The sequence below is a fragment of the Astatotilapia calliptera genome, chromosome 2, assembly GCF_900246225.1.
Source record: "Astatotilapia calliptera chromosome 2, fAstCal1.2, whole genome shotgun sequence".
Taxonomy (NCBI): Eukaryota; Metazoa; Chordata; class Actinopteri; order Cichliformes; family Cichlidae; genus Astatotilapia; species Astatotilapia calliptera.
The window spans coordinates 6,436,927-6,450,264 of record NC_039303.1 but is presented as its reverse complement, the minus strand read 5'-3'; the positions used below and the strand labels follow the sequence as shown (position 1 = coordinate 6,450,264).

General features: G+C 38.9%; 1 protein-coding gene across 10 annotated transcripts in view; it reads right to left on the bottom strand.

Moving 5' to 3' along the window:
- rapgef2b (Rap guanine nucleotide exchange factor 2b) overlaps window positions 1-13,338 on the bottom strand; it is a 102,650-nt gene that overhangs the window by 87,565 nt on the left and 1,747 nt on the right. The window lies entirely within an intron of this gene.

The window sequence follows — 13,338 nt, the reverse complement described above, 5'->3', positions numbered from 1 at the left end:
CAAATAAATCGTTGCATGCCTTTAAATGTGATAATATGTTTCATAAAAAATAATATTGGGCACAAAATCATACTTAATTTAATCAATGGCATATTTATCCCGATTAATATGAACCAACTTTGAACTATGGAGGATCCACAATATTCATTTTTTCATTTTACAACTACAAAAAAACTCAAGTATATCTAAATATCCATTTATAATCAGTATTAATAATCCTAATGTCTTGGGTGAAACCATCACACTTCTTTTAGCTAGCAATAAGCACCACAATGGTTTAGTGTGGACTCAATGGGGGTCTTTGACCAATACTTGATACAAAGGGATCTCTCTGCTCTGTCACTGAACCTCATCGTAGCAGGTCCATACCCGGGAACAAAGCCAACTGTCCAGCCAAATGAAACCTGCCCCATTTCTCTCAAACAAAGGCCTCAAAGAGGTGCAGTGCAATCATCACAGACTTACGCAACACCATATAAAGATCAATCCAAGGGCTTAAAGCAAAAGCAAAAAGAAAAGGATAGGGTGGATAAAGTAGGGTGTAGATGGGCTTTAATCTTTTTGAGCCAAATGGCTTGCTTGGTGGCCTAAATGATCCAGAAACACTCAGTTCCAGCTTCCCTCCTCTTCTGTCCAATTAACTTGACACAAATAGAAGCCCAAGGCAGGAGGAGAGTTACTAATAAAATCCCCCAGACAATGGGAGGAGAATAACACTGGTTCCCCAACTGCCTGGACTCAATACTGTGCTGTTGATTCCTAAACCGCAGAAGCATTAATCCCAATCCTCCCCCTGGTGCATTTGAAAGAATTCAATAATCAATCTTTTCCATCTCCGCTGCTTTCTCCTATGGCTTCCTGCAGAAAGTAATTCCTACATTGCAACGCTACTATAGCTGCTGGTTGCTAGGGAACAACCAGTGAAAATCTCTAAGAAAACAGCTTTCACAAAGATTTCGCATATTAGCTCTCCAAGGCCACAAACATGCTAAAGTCACCAGAGGGATGATGGAGTTTGTTTGTTTGAAATCTCATGTAGAATCCCATCGAAGGATTTCGATGCTGTTAAGTGGATATCATTTAAAGCCCACACCCATTTAAAAGAAAGAGAAACTGCCAAAAGAATAGCTGACTAAACATGTTTCAGTCTTACGGTCCTGATTTTTTAGGCATACTATAGTGAACCCAACAGAAAGCACACAGTTCCCCTCCCCAGTACAGTACTGAAAGCCTTCAGGAAAAAAAAGAACCCAAGCTTTTAAAGTGCTTCTTAGTATAGAAGCCCATTAAAGTAAAATTGACACTATGTAGCACTCAAGGTGACATGAAACACACGTTTGATATTTTAAGAGAAAAAAAAAAAGAATCAATGTCTTAATTGACTTACTTTTTCACTTAGCAATCCTATGCTTTCAATTCCTAAATTGATTTTAAATGCAACCTTGGCTGTGTCAGTGCTCTCATGTTTGGAGCTTTTCCAGAGGGTCTTCAGGCTGCAGGATTATCAGCACATGAAGAGCAAGTTCCCTCTGAGCTGGGAGTGAGCCAGCGCCATTGCCTTTGTTAGTAGCTAACAACATTGTCATCTATGCTCTTTCATCGTCTGCCATCACAATGGAGCAGGGTCTAGCGATTGCCTGTTTTAGGTGTGATTTCTCATCTTTTTTATCTCAAAAGCTGTGACCATGGTGCTGAATCCAAAGGAGACAAAGAAACAATGCTGCCCCCTCCCCCATTCCAATAAAAGCTACAGGAGGGAATAAAACACTTTAGTCAATGAGAGCTGACGATGTATCTGCTGAGGTGCCACTTTAGGTCACAACAGCTACAAAGCAACAGCAGAGAGACACTTAAGCATACAAAGCCAACAATGTCTCCTGTGTGAAAATAGTGGTATCAGCATCCATTCACAATTAAGCTGTACATTAGTGTCAGTTCTTGAAGCCCAGCTTAGGATTTGCAAATGTTTCGCAATTTAACAACTGATTTTCTTGTGTGTGGTATATGCACCACATTGGTTCACAACAAGCCCACTTAAGTCCTGAATGGAAATTTCCTGTTTACAGAACTGACTTATGATCCCACCCAAGGCCTTTCACTTCATACTGAAATAGGCCTCCCCTCCAGACGGAAGGGGATTTCAGGCTATATCCTGAGGAAGTTTTACAAAAGAAACATGGCAAACCATTGTGATCTTTAAAGACTTCAGTCACAAGATGAAATTCCCCCCTTTTTCTTCGCCATATTCAAGTTAATCAAAGCTGAAGGATAGAAAACTCCAGTTAATTGGTTTTTTCCAGTTCACAGTTTCAATTCATTGAGTCTTCTTGGAACATTGGCTTATAGCAGTCTGTATTTGCTTTAATTTCTTTTGTTGTGTTCCACCAAGTGGCTATAGACGTTCTTTTTTCCCCAATATTAGGATTTGTAAGACGGCTTTAATCTGCCTATAACGGCACTAAAGTAAATCTTATATACACGTTTGTAGCACTTAAAAAAATGAAGATATTCATTTATTTTATTGGCTCACACATCCTTATTTGTATAAATTAGCTTAAACCATGAGTTTATTGCAACTCATAGTCTATAACACAAGCCCTTTTTTCAGTCTACCTGGCATGTGCACAACTGCAGTTGGTACAGTTTAACTAAAGTGGCTATTTCCAATGTAGTGACAATATGACTGGTGTGATTTTAAACGCTTTTGACAAGCACAAGCTGCTTGCAACAGGGAGTCATTGTGTCTACACTATACTTGTGGATCTGGTGGAGCCAAAGCACAGAAGCCTATAGCAGAGCATGCAACATGTAATTACATACAGTTTTCATTTAGTCAAGTATAAACACAGTTGCAGACATTCTACATCAATACAACCAGTAGTAAAAGAAACCACAGGAACGTGGCACATTTTAAATGAACATTCTACAACACAAGAGCATTTTTTGAAGTGACATTTTTTATAACAGTAACTCAAATTGGCTAACTGAACAAACACCATTTTCTTAACAGTCATATGAAACTTTGTAATATTCCATTAATGACTCAGTGAGGAAACTATTAGCTTACAATGTAAATAGAAACTAAAGACAACAAAAACTGCTGAAGGGTTTTCCCGTCATTGTGCACAAGTAGTATTTAACTGGCTAGCAAGCTCTTTAGTCCAAAGGTACAATTAACACATTTTTAAAAAAAATTAAGCACCATTAAGATTTTCACCATCAAGTAATAACACACTGATATCAATTAAAATAAGATGAGGAATCACTGAAACTTTTGCCTCTTTAAACACACTCGTTTTCACTTAGACACTGGTAGGGCTATTGGAAAATAACTATAAGAAGTATTTATAGGGTATCGTGGCATTTAAAAAGCTCTTCTAAAGCGTCTCATAATTGCTCAATTTAAGATCGATCTTCAGACTGGGAGTGACTGGAAGACACAAATTACAACATTATTGAAACAATCTTCAGCCGGATGAAACTTGTGTTTGAGGCTCATCATCTTTAGTTTCATTTTAACCTGCTGTTTGCTTTTGGATTTCCGTGTTTACTTTTACATCATGGTTACAGTTTACACACACAAACCCTTTCACACACGAATCACAAGTTAGGAAGTTCCAAGGATTTCACATGCACTTTATTCACACAGTCACTGAAGATCCTCTAGATCACCTATGCAGCTATTTCCCCAATTAGAATGGAGGATAACACACCTTTTGCACTACATGCTGTTACAGGAAGGTGCCTGCTGCTCTTATCTATGGGACTGACAACAACTGACAATGGCCATAAAATAAAAGTTGAATTGAATAAAATTATTCAATCTAAACAAGTGCACAAATCACCTTTAAACAGATGGTAAATGAAAATAAACAAGGCCACGATCTACTAAAAAGAAAAAAATATTAACGAAAAACATTCCATTTAAACATGCTAACCAGTCACCTCCTGTTGATAAGAGTCACATCATGTCACCTCACCTATCAAATGTTTCCTCACAGAGACCTAACATAATGATCGCTTTAGGGTTAACTGAAGGGTGCTTTTCACCAAGTAGTTGTCTTATAAACATCTGACATATTGTGCATCTCATTGGTAAAGTGAGGCTTAGATCCATAGCACTCGCAAAAACTTGCAGAAATACCCTGTAGAGAAGCCTTTATATATTGTGTTAATGACACGTACTGGGCCTACTGCATAAAAATAACAAGAAAAATGTTTTTCCTGTAGAAGGATAAGAATGAATTGCGGTAATGTGAACAAGGTTCAGGACACCACCTACTATGCAGCTACCTTCTAAAGACGCTGAAGGAGGGGCTGCTAGCAATGCAAAAGACAAACAGTCTCCATGTGGTGGTAAAACTGAGATTTAAAAAAATGCCATTTAAAACCACCTGGAGAGGCCAGTATATCCTGGTGAAGGATGGTAAAACTGAATTTCCACTAACGGCAGACTCAGTAAATATGTCAGTCCTTGCCTAGAGTTTAGCCTAGCTTGCTTATACAACTCATAAAATCTTTAAGGGACATCAAAAGTTATTCTGTGCAATAAAAACCCTGTAGCCGAGCCACAATACATAAGCTACATGTATGTCTGAATTATTTCCCACCCCAAATATGTGCATTTTTTAACCAAGTGGGTAAAATACATTAACACCAACCACTACTCCCCATGCTAGGGTTGAATCACTTCTCATTATCTTGAGTTGTCACTCTTGACACAGAATCACATTAACAGTATGGATGAAACGAAGCACCAGTGAAAATGTACTCGCCTGAGGTTTTTACAATGAATAAACTTGCAGGAGCATCATGATTCTGTCATTATGACATGCTAGTCACAATGACAGAATCATGTTTCTGTCACCGGCTTGTGCTCATTGTGTTGTGCCGTACAGTTCAGACTAACGCCCCTTTTCTCAACAATATTCCCTTTCTTAGAGAGTTATGTATGGCCCTTTACAGTCCTTGTTTGCTTTCTCATTGGAGGGAACCAGATTACTCAATCACAAATAAGCAAATACCACTTTAAGAAGATTGCACACACATTAGCCTCTCAAAGGAACTGCTAGTGCGGTGTTATGTAAGCCTATTTTTGATACTTGGCCTTTGTTACATTGAGGCAACACAACACCTAAGGAGATCTGCATACTAATCGTGGCAAGGATGATTAATGAAAAGTGTTTGCCCTCAACAGGAGTGGCTTAAGTGTGAAGGAACTATAGGGCCATATGGGAAAACGCCTGGCAGTGGATTGCCGTTTGAGGTGAACCAAGTCAAGTGTCAATTAGCCTGGTCAAAGTCTGAGACGCTGATGACTGAATAAGTAATGCTCAGCTATAACTGACGTCACAACATTTAAAGAGAGGGCATTGCTGTAAGAGTGAGGAGGGGGGGGGGAAAATGGCGCCACAATGTCAGAGTGAAATCAATGTCAACAGCGCTGCAAGGGAAATGTTGCATCACAGCAGTAAATGTGTTTACACAAACTTCTCCCAAAGGAAAGAGCCTAAAAATTCAAAGCACACTCACAAGTTCTTTAGTTGAAGACCAGGAGAGACCATACTGATAATCTCAGATTGGCACCCAAGCAATCTTCACTCTGAGCCATTAGAAAGAGGATGTAATTGAAGGTTCAGATCAAGCAAGCCAAAGATAATTATGCCCCTTCTTTCCAAAAGCAGGAAGCAGCAAGAAACTGTCAAACATTCCAGTGAGAATCAGATTACGTTGAGGCCTTGGTAATAAACAGACATTTTCCCTGATGGTTAATGGAAGGATGGAGAGCTGCAGAGTTGGAAACGTGACCAACCACAGGTTAGTCAAACCCTCAGGGACCAATTACAAAGATAAGGTTGCAACAAGACATATATCGTACACCAGTTTCCTCCACTGCACACAGGAAGTGGAACAACAGTATAACTAATCGTCGATTTAAAAATGGGGAAAATGTTTCGTTTTTAGGTCGTCCAGTTCTCCTTCCTGCTGGCAGAACTCAAGGTCTGCTGCAGCAGCAGTTTTCACTTTTGACAACAGCATCCATTAACCCAGACAGCTGTTTTTGCTCACGCTAGTGTTGTAATGAATCGCTTCTCTTAGCTCACATGGCAAGTAATCACCTGCCTACCACCAGCACAGCTGTTGATAAACCACAGTTTGCATGAGGCATGACAGGCCACATGAGGATCAAAGACACATCCAGCAAAAAGTGTTACAGCTGAACATTACAGCATCAGGCTCACTACACAGTCACACAGCCTTGTGCGTATGCCTCTCACACCAAGCCACTTCCCATTATCACTATGCATTACTTTGCATTGTCTATGTCATTCAACAATGTGACCAACATCCAACCCTGATGATTTCACTTTTTCTTCTCCCCCCCATTTATGTGCTCTAAGTGGTGTAGAATTATTATGGAATCTCATTACATGATGTTACTTCACATGGCATCACAAACTCAGTAATTGTGTGCGTGATGAGACAATGTTATCACTACTGTAACATGTCATTACAGCACACTTTCATTTAATTTGCAGTATGTGTGTGTTTACACTTTTGTGCTTGGGTTGGCGGGGTTTAAAGGCGCCATTTGATTCTGATGACTGAAGGTACCACTATCGACTGTTCCCCGGTTTAAAGGGGTCACTACTGTAGGGAGGTCTGTATATTTCGCTCCTTTTAAAAATCGTATATGTTAATTAAGCCATGTCAAATCTGCGAAATAACAAATCTAGATCATAAAAACAAAAAGGAGCTTTAATTACCAAAAAAAAATAAAAAAAAATCAAAGACACCTTCTCAATTACTACGTCAGCTACGACGGTGCTTTTTGGTGCAGTGAAGCAGGCTGGCAGTGTCTCACTGATAAATATTTTAAACCATCAGCTTAGGCAGGTGAACCATCACTAGAGGCAACGTGTTAATAAAACAAAGTACACAGACACACTGAGCGATACTATTATAGTGCCTGACTAGTTAGAGTAAAAGGATGCATTTTCGTAAGGGTGAAAACATTCAGACAAACAAATCTGAGTGAATGTGTTGCACTACAACTGATACAAAACTCTCCAAATCAAAGCATTCAAAAACAAATACAGCACTATGGTTTGTTCATATGCAGCTCCACTAAGAACATTTCCCTGATTTTTATCCATTGCTGCAATAAGAACTGTCCGGAACCGCCTGTGCCATTGTTACAAATAGTGTAAGGTATTAGCTACGTGGCGAACCAGTATAGTGGGATTTAGAGTTCACTAATCACACAAATTAATCAGCTCTCCATCTGATCCACGTCATGTCTGAGCAGTTCACCACGAGGAAGGATTATACAGTAGATTATACAGCAAAGTGAGCCTGTACTGTGTGTGACTGAAGCTAAGCAGCACATTCACTCAAAGTAGTCTGGCACTTGTTTACAACAAGGATAGTACAACCATCACAGACAAAGTAATTGTTGCATAATATAGAGCTTTAGATTATATCCAGAAGTACTCGGTGTTACAATAAGGCAAAGATCAGATTAACTGTGTTACCCAAGATTTGAGGAATTGCAAAACTTTCAGAGTACTAGATTTTTCTCAGCTCATGCTCTCTGTAATGTAGGCGTCACTTTTTCCCCTCCAAGTCTCCCCCAGAAAAGAAGGTTTTAATGGGCGCTGTAGTAAGTAGTGTAATTCAATAGCAGTCACGCAAATATCGCAGTCAAGTGGTTCTCATGCTAAGTTATGTAAAGACTGTGGTCACTCAGTGGCATGAGGTCTACTGCCTTCCGCTATAAAGGCCAATGGAATTCTTGGAGCCTCGACTCCATGACTGGATTGCTTTGCTTTAAAAATATCTCATGGAATGAAGCACATAAATTACTAAAACAATGTTTTTCACTAAGGTACAAATGTATAGCGCAAACCTGAGAAACCCAGGACTACACACAATCATTGAATTTTCCAATTAACACTAAGAGTGAGATAGCAATGATTTGAGACAATGCATTTTTCTGTAAGTACTGCAAAGCAGTTCAAAAAGAGATGTACCTGTCAACTGATCAAAGCAACCACTGTGATAACCTGGAGTGAGCCCTCAATGCAAAAACATCCAAGAGCACAAAATGAAATTAGCAACCACAAAGTGCAGAGTAAGCAACTCAAAAGCCAGCAGGGGTGTCTGGATAAACATTTCAGCCATTGTGTTGCATTAACTTTCTCTCACACTCCATTGTTGTAAAAGGAACACAGTTTAGCTCAAGGAAATCGAGGATACTTTCAACTTCTGTGAGATAAAACACTTTTTCAAGTGCCTCCCCTGAAGATGAAGTCTACCCACCACACTTGTTTTCGTGGGTCAAAGAAAAAAACTGGGTCGAGCTGCTGACAAGCTCCACAACAATGATATTTGATATGATTAGTGCTAAACCAGAAAATGAGAACAATTGATGCACCACTTTCCCTAAAAACATATTTCAAAATCTATTTTTTTTAAAAAAACAAAAACAAAAAAACATCACAAACTCGTCTCCAAATTCACCATCGCCGTTTAAGCACAGAAAGAAAAAGAAAACAAAATAAAATAAAATGTGCATGTCTCTGCAGCCTCAATGAACCAGAATGCAATGCAGCCACAACTCACATTTTTGCAGATCTACTTCCAAACAACTACTGAGCAAAGTACATCATTTCTCCCAAATTCTTCTCAGCTGGAAAAACTATCCAGACAAAATATAAATAAAACAAAGCAAAACCTAAAGCTAACGCCAAATCAGCCAAGTTGAAAACCAGCTGAGAATACACAAAAATTTAAATGACTTCACATATTATCACAGCTGGAATACAATCATCACCCTAATTAATGTCAAGCATTTCTTACAGGATTCATTTATACATCCCTAACAGTATTTTACATGTTCGCATAACTTTATTGTAGAAATACACCCCTATTACCCAAAAGCTGAAGAGCTTTAGCTATGGTGCTTTATAGAATAGTCAAAGCTGTTGTGTGCTTAATTTGTTTCAACCTTTGTGGTGCATTTAAACAAACTACTCTGGATTGCCATTTTCATTATTAGATTTTAGGGAGTAACTGGCACGCAGGGCTACACAAACATCCTGGTGTATTCCAGTAAGTAAAACCGCCTCAGGAATGTAAAACATGCCTGCCTTGTATTCAATTACGATATCAGACATTTATATGACCGATGGACTGTATAACATCTATAAATGTCATCTTCTTGCAGTAAAACGGGTTATAAGATCAAACTTTTTCATCAGCAGCATCCTATACAGTCATGAGATTTAAGTCTTTTATGATATATTCAATAGCTTTTATGAGTCTACCTACCAGCAGACAACGCTATGCTTTAGTGCCATCGCAACATCATAAAAAAAAAAACTAATGGGGAAAGAAAAAATAAAAAAAATAAAAAAAAGATGTGCACGTATGATTTAAATAAGTGAGTAAGAAACTGTGCCGGTCTTCTTTGAATGCATCATATGTTGGGAGGTCCCCCCCCCCAGTCCTTCCTGAAATCATCCCCTGTATTTAAACTGGGAAATGTACGTCACTGTGTAACCACTTCAGTCTGTATGCAGTCTCCGCTTTCAACACAAGAATAACATGTGACATCACTTTACTTCTACAGGGTTACTGCTGCAGAGTGCCTGCAAACGCCAAGGCAAGCAGCACCTAAATATACAGGACAGACTGGAGGTTTGGAGAATTAGGAAACCTTGTGCTGCCTAGGAAGATTGCACCATTAAAACTTCTGCATATAAGAAATCGAAGGGGAAAAAAACACTACAGAAGTTCATCCTTGTTTTTCAACCAGTGATTGGGATTTAAATTGATGTTTCCATAATTCTGACATCGTTACAAAAATAGAAAGGTAGCTAGAAAACAACACCACACTTCAAAAAAATAAAAACAAAGCTTTGGGGTTCTCAGACATTCTTCCTCCTCTAAAAGCATCCTGACGACTTTCCTCTTCCTGACTGCGCTAAGCAGGATGCTGAGCGCCAGGGTGGGTTTGTCCATATTAGTCATTTTGCAGTCTGGCAAATGCTTTTATAATCAGCCATAGGTAAACTGGTTAAAGTGGTAAAAGCTTTGCTGCATCAAAAAGAAATTTTTTTTTTTTTTAAAAACTACTGTTTGTACTTGCAAAGCAATCGATCATAAATGTACACATTCAAGATCATAACACATTCTAAACTAGTGACTGGACTATTTTACAATCAGAAACACTGAAGATGTTTGGACTGGATTGACTGGTTCTTTACCTTACTAACTGCAATTTGCGAGGCTAAATAATGGCCATTACATTCACCCAAATTCATCCATCTTCCCCCTAGTGTCTCTTATAAGGTCACTGCAGGTCTTCTCTGATCTCTTATGCTGATCCAGAATATGTGGAAACAATGCAAAGTAGGCAGCGTGTCCTTCCAGCTATGTGACTGCGAAACGGGGTCACAACAGCAGAGGACTGTTGTTTGTGGCCTTTAGCTTTGCCACCTGGCTAAACAAGAGGAGAGATGTCAGTCCTGCATCCATCTACTTGCTGAAAATAAACCAGAGCCACAACTGCGCACCACAGAAAGACACGTATGTGCACATTTTGGTTCCAGCAAAACTAAATGAAGTGATATCACTCATTAATTCATTTTCAGTCTGTGCAAGCTGTCTTTCTAAATCTTCAACCCAGCTAATTTCACTGCATTTATAACCCATTTTAAGTGGCCAAACAGAGACACTGAATCCACTTAAATGAAGTTTGCTCTTGAAGATTTTGTTCAATTTAAACAAAAACATAACAGAACTTTATAAACAAATGAAAATCTCACACTTCTTATTTAAAGGTCAAAATATTTAGGAATAAAACTAAAGAAGAAAATGTTTGAAAGTCTTACAATAACTGAGTGATGGTGTGCGTATTTGTTAGAATATACTGGGCAAAAAAATTAAATAACACAATGATAATGAATGGAATATTAAAATTGAGCTAATTAGCCAAACATGTATGCCTTTGTCCTCAAAGACTTACACATCAGTATCTCTCCTGAAGCTGGCTCGCTGTCATTTGTACAGAGATCAAAAAATAACAGACAGTCATGAACTAAAGCAGTAAAACCACAGACAAACCCGCATTTTATAGTGTGTAAAGGAAATCCGTCAACAACAGAACTAAATCAAAATGCCTGGATTGGGAGAAAAGTTAGGATCATATGAACAGAACTAACGGAAACAACACAACAGTGCCACTGGGAGCAAGTCTCAGAAAAACAACGCGAGTTTCAGAAACAGTGCTTTAACTGAAGGGAAGTAATTCTCTGTGTAGCATAGGTTTGAATTTGTATATAAAAGATATCAGATTAAAAAAAAGATATCACAAATCAAATATCCATGTCATATTATCTTAATTTATGTCACTGCTGGAAAAAAAGCAATGCTTCAGAGAGAAAAATGCATCCTTGTCCTCCATCTCCTTCCCTCTTGATTATTCTTTGACCTTAAATGTCAAAAATTCAGGGCTCTTCCTTCCCTTTACAGTGCAAAAATATATATAAATAAATTGTGCAAAGGACAGAGAGCAACAGTGCCGGCCAGAACACTACCTGTCAAGTGGTCAGCTATTTAACCTGCCGTATGCTATAGGTCAAATCCGACTGTGTGGCGAGTCATGAGCGATAAAGACAGATCCCTCTAACTGGTGGCTAATCCTGACAGAGAGGTCCTGCCAACACCATTAGGATAAACTGCGTGAGCCAGCACAGTCCCGAGACATTTGAAAGGAACACTTGGGAAAGGTGCTGGTACAGAAAAACAATGACAATGTAGCTGCAGAGTCATAAGATTTCCATATAGTGGTTTCTGCAGAAAAAGCAGAGGCTTTCCAGGAGCTTTTATTCCTTTGGACTTCTCTGTAACTGTAAAACAACATGGATGCATTCAAATCCTGTTACAATGTCCCAAATGACACCATCATTCTCAATCACAGTCGCTGTTAAAATTGCCCTAGTCAGCCTTGCTGTTCATTTTTCTTCATTGCAATGACCTATGGGATCTGGGAAGCATTTTCCTCCTTCCAACCTGTCACTCACTCACTCAGAAGTGCAGAGACTTCCTACAGTAAAGCCCTCTGGGATGAAATGTTTGCATACTTACACAGCATGATTTGATACCGTGGCTCCAAAGTGCTCAAGGACCAGAGCCATACCACTGATTTCTTTTTTATTATCATTTTACAGAGTCTTCCAGAAGGTCATATTTTATTGAAGTATTTTAATCTGACACTTTTCAAGCCAAGAAATTCCAAGTGCTTAATATCTTCTCACATACTCTTGGCAAGTTAGGACTGCCTCATAAACAGCCCTTTGAGATGGCCATAAATAAAGCTATGCTGATGTAAATTCTTACAGGTGGGGTTGCAAGTTGAGGCGGGTTATGCTTTAGACATAGATCTTGAGAGGATGCCAGATATAGGAAAAATGTTTTTGTTTTCGTTTCCTGAGAAATTTTTCAGAAGAAAAAATAGATTGACACAAATTTTTAAATTAAAGCTTCTCAAAAATGTGAAGCATTTCTTTACAGACAAGAGAGTTAATTCAAAATATACTGATCAATAATAAATGCTTATCATTAAATGGTAACAAACCAATCTTAGATGAGCACAGCTGCTAGTGAGACAAGCCAAATTCTTTATCCAGTTTCCATCACCATGTTGGCATCTGTCACCCATACAAATTACAACTTGCATAAAGCTGTAAAGACCATGAGCCTAGGGCAGTTAATGTGACACCAGTGACACCATAATTGTTTCCTTAATGTCAGACAGACATGGGCAGAGGCTGTGCCACTAACTGTAGCTCTCTGGTTCAAGTGATGGACTATCGATTGTCCATTATGTGTAAAGCTTTTGGCACCGGAGCCGTGGAGACGGCTCAAATGAAATGATTTCAGCTTCACAGCCAAACTGGATTTATATTTGATCTCTGCAAAAATGCAAAGCATAACGTCCTATATCTGATACCTTACCAGCCTGGGTGTGTACAAGCATGTGCAGCTCAAAGGGTCACAACCACAGCCCACAGGATTTGCATGTTCAGGCAGGATATGGATTGCACTACAAACTTCTCAGAGGTAGGACAAAAACGTAACAGTACTGAGCTTTAGACACAAGTAGCAGGGAACTGTTTGGAAGATTTTTTTCCCTCCTGATTTTAACTGCAGGACAAGAAAAGCACCAATGTCTGTCCATTCCCACCACAGAAACTGTGTGACAAAACATTAATGGACCACTACTACTAGTCGGTGAAGCGGTATCAAAAGTAACCTATAGGATAGTCATCA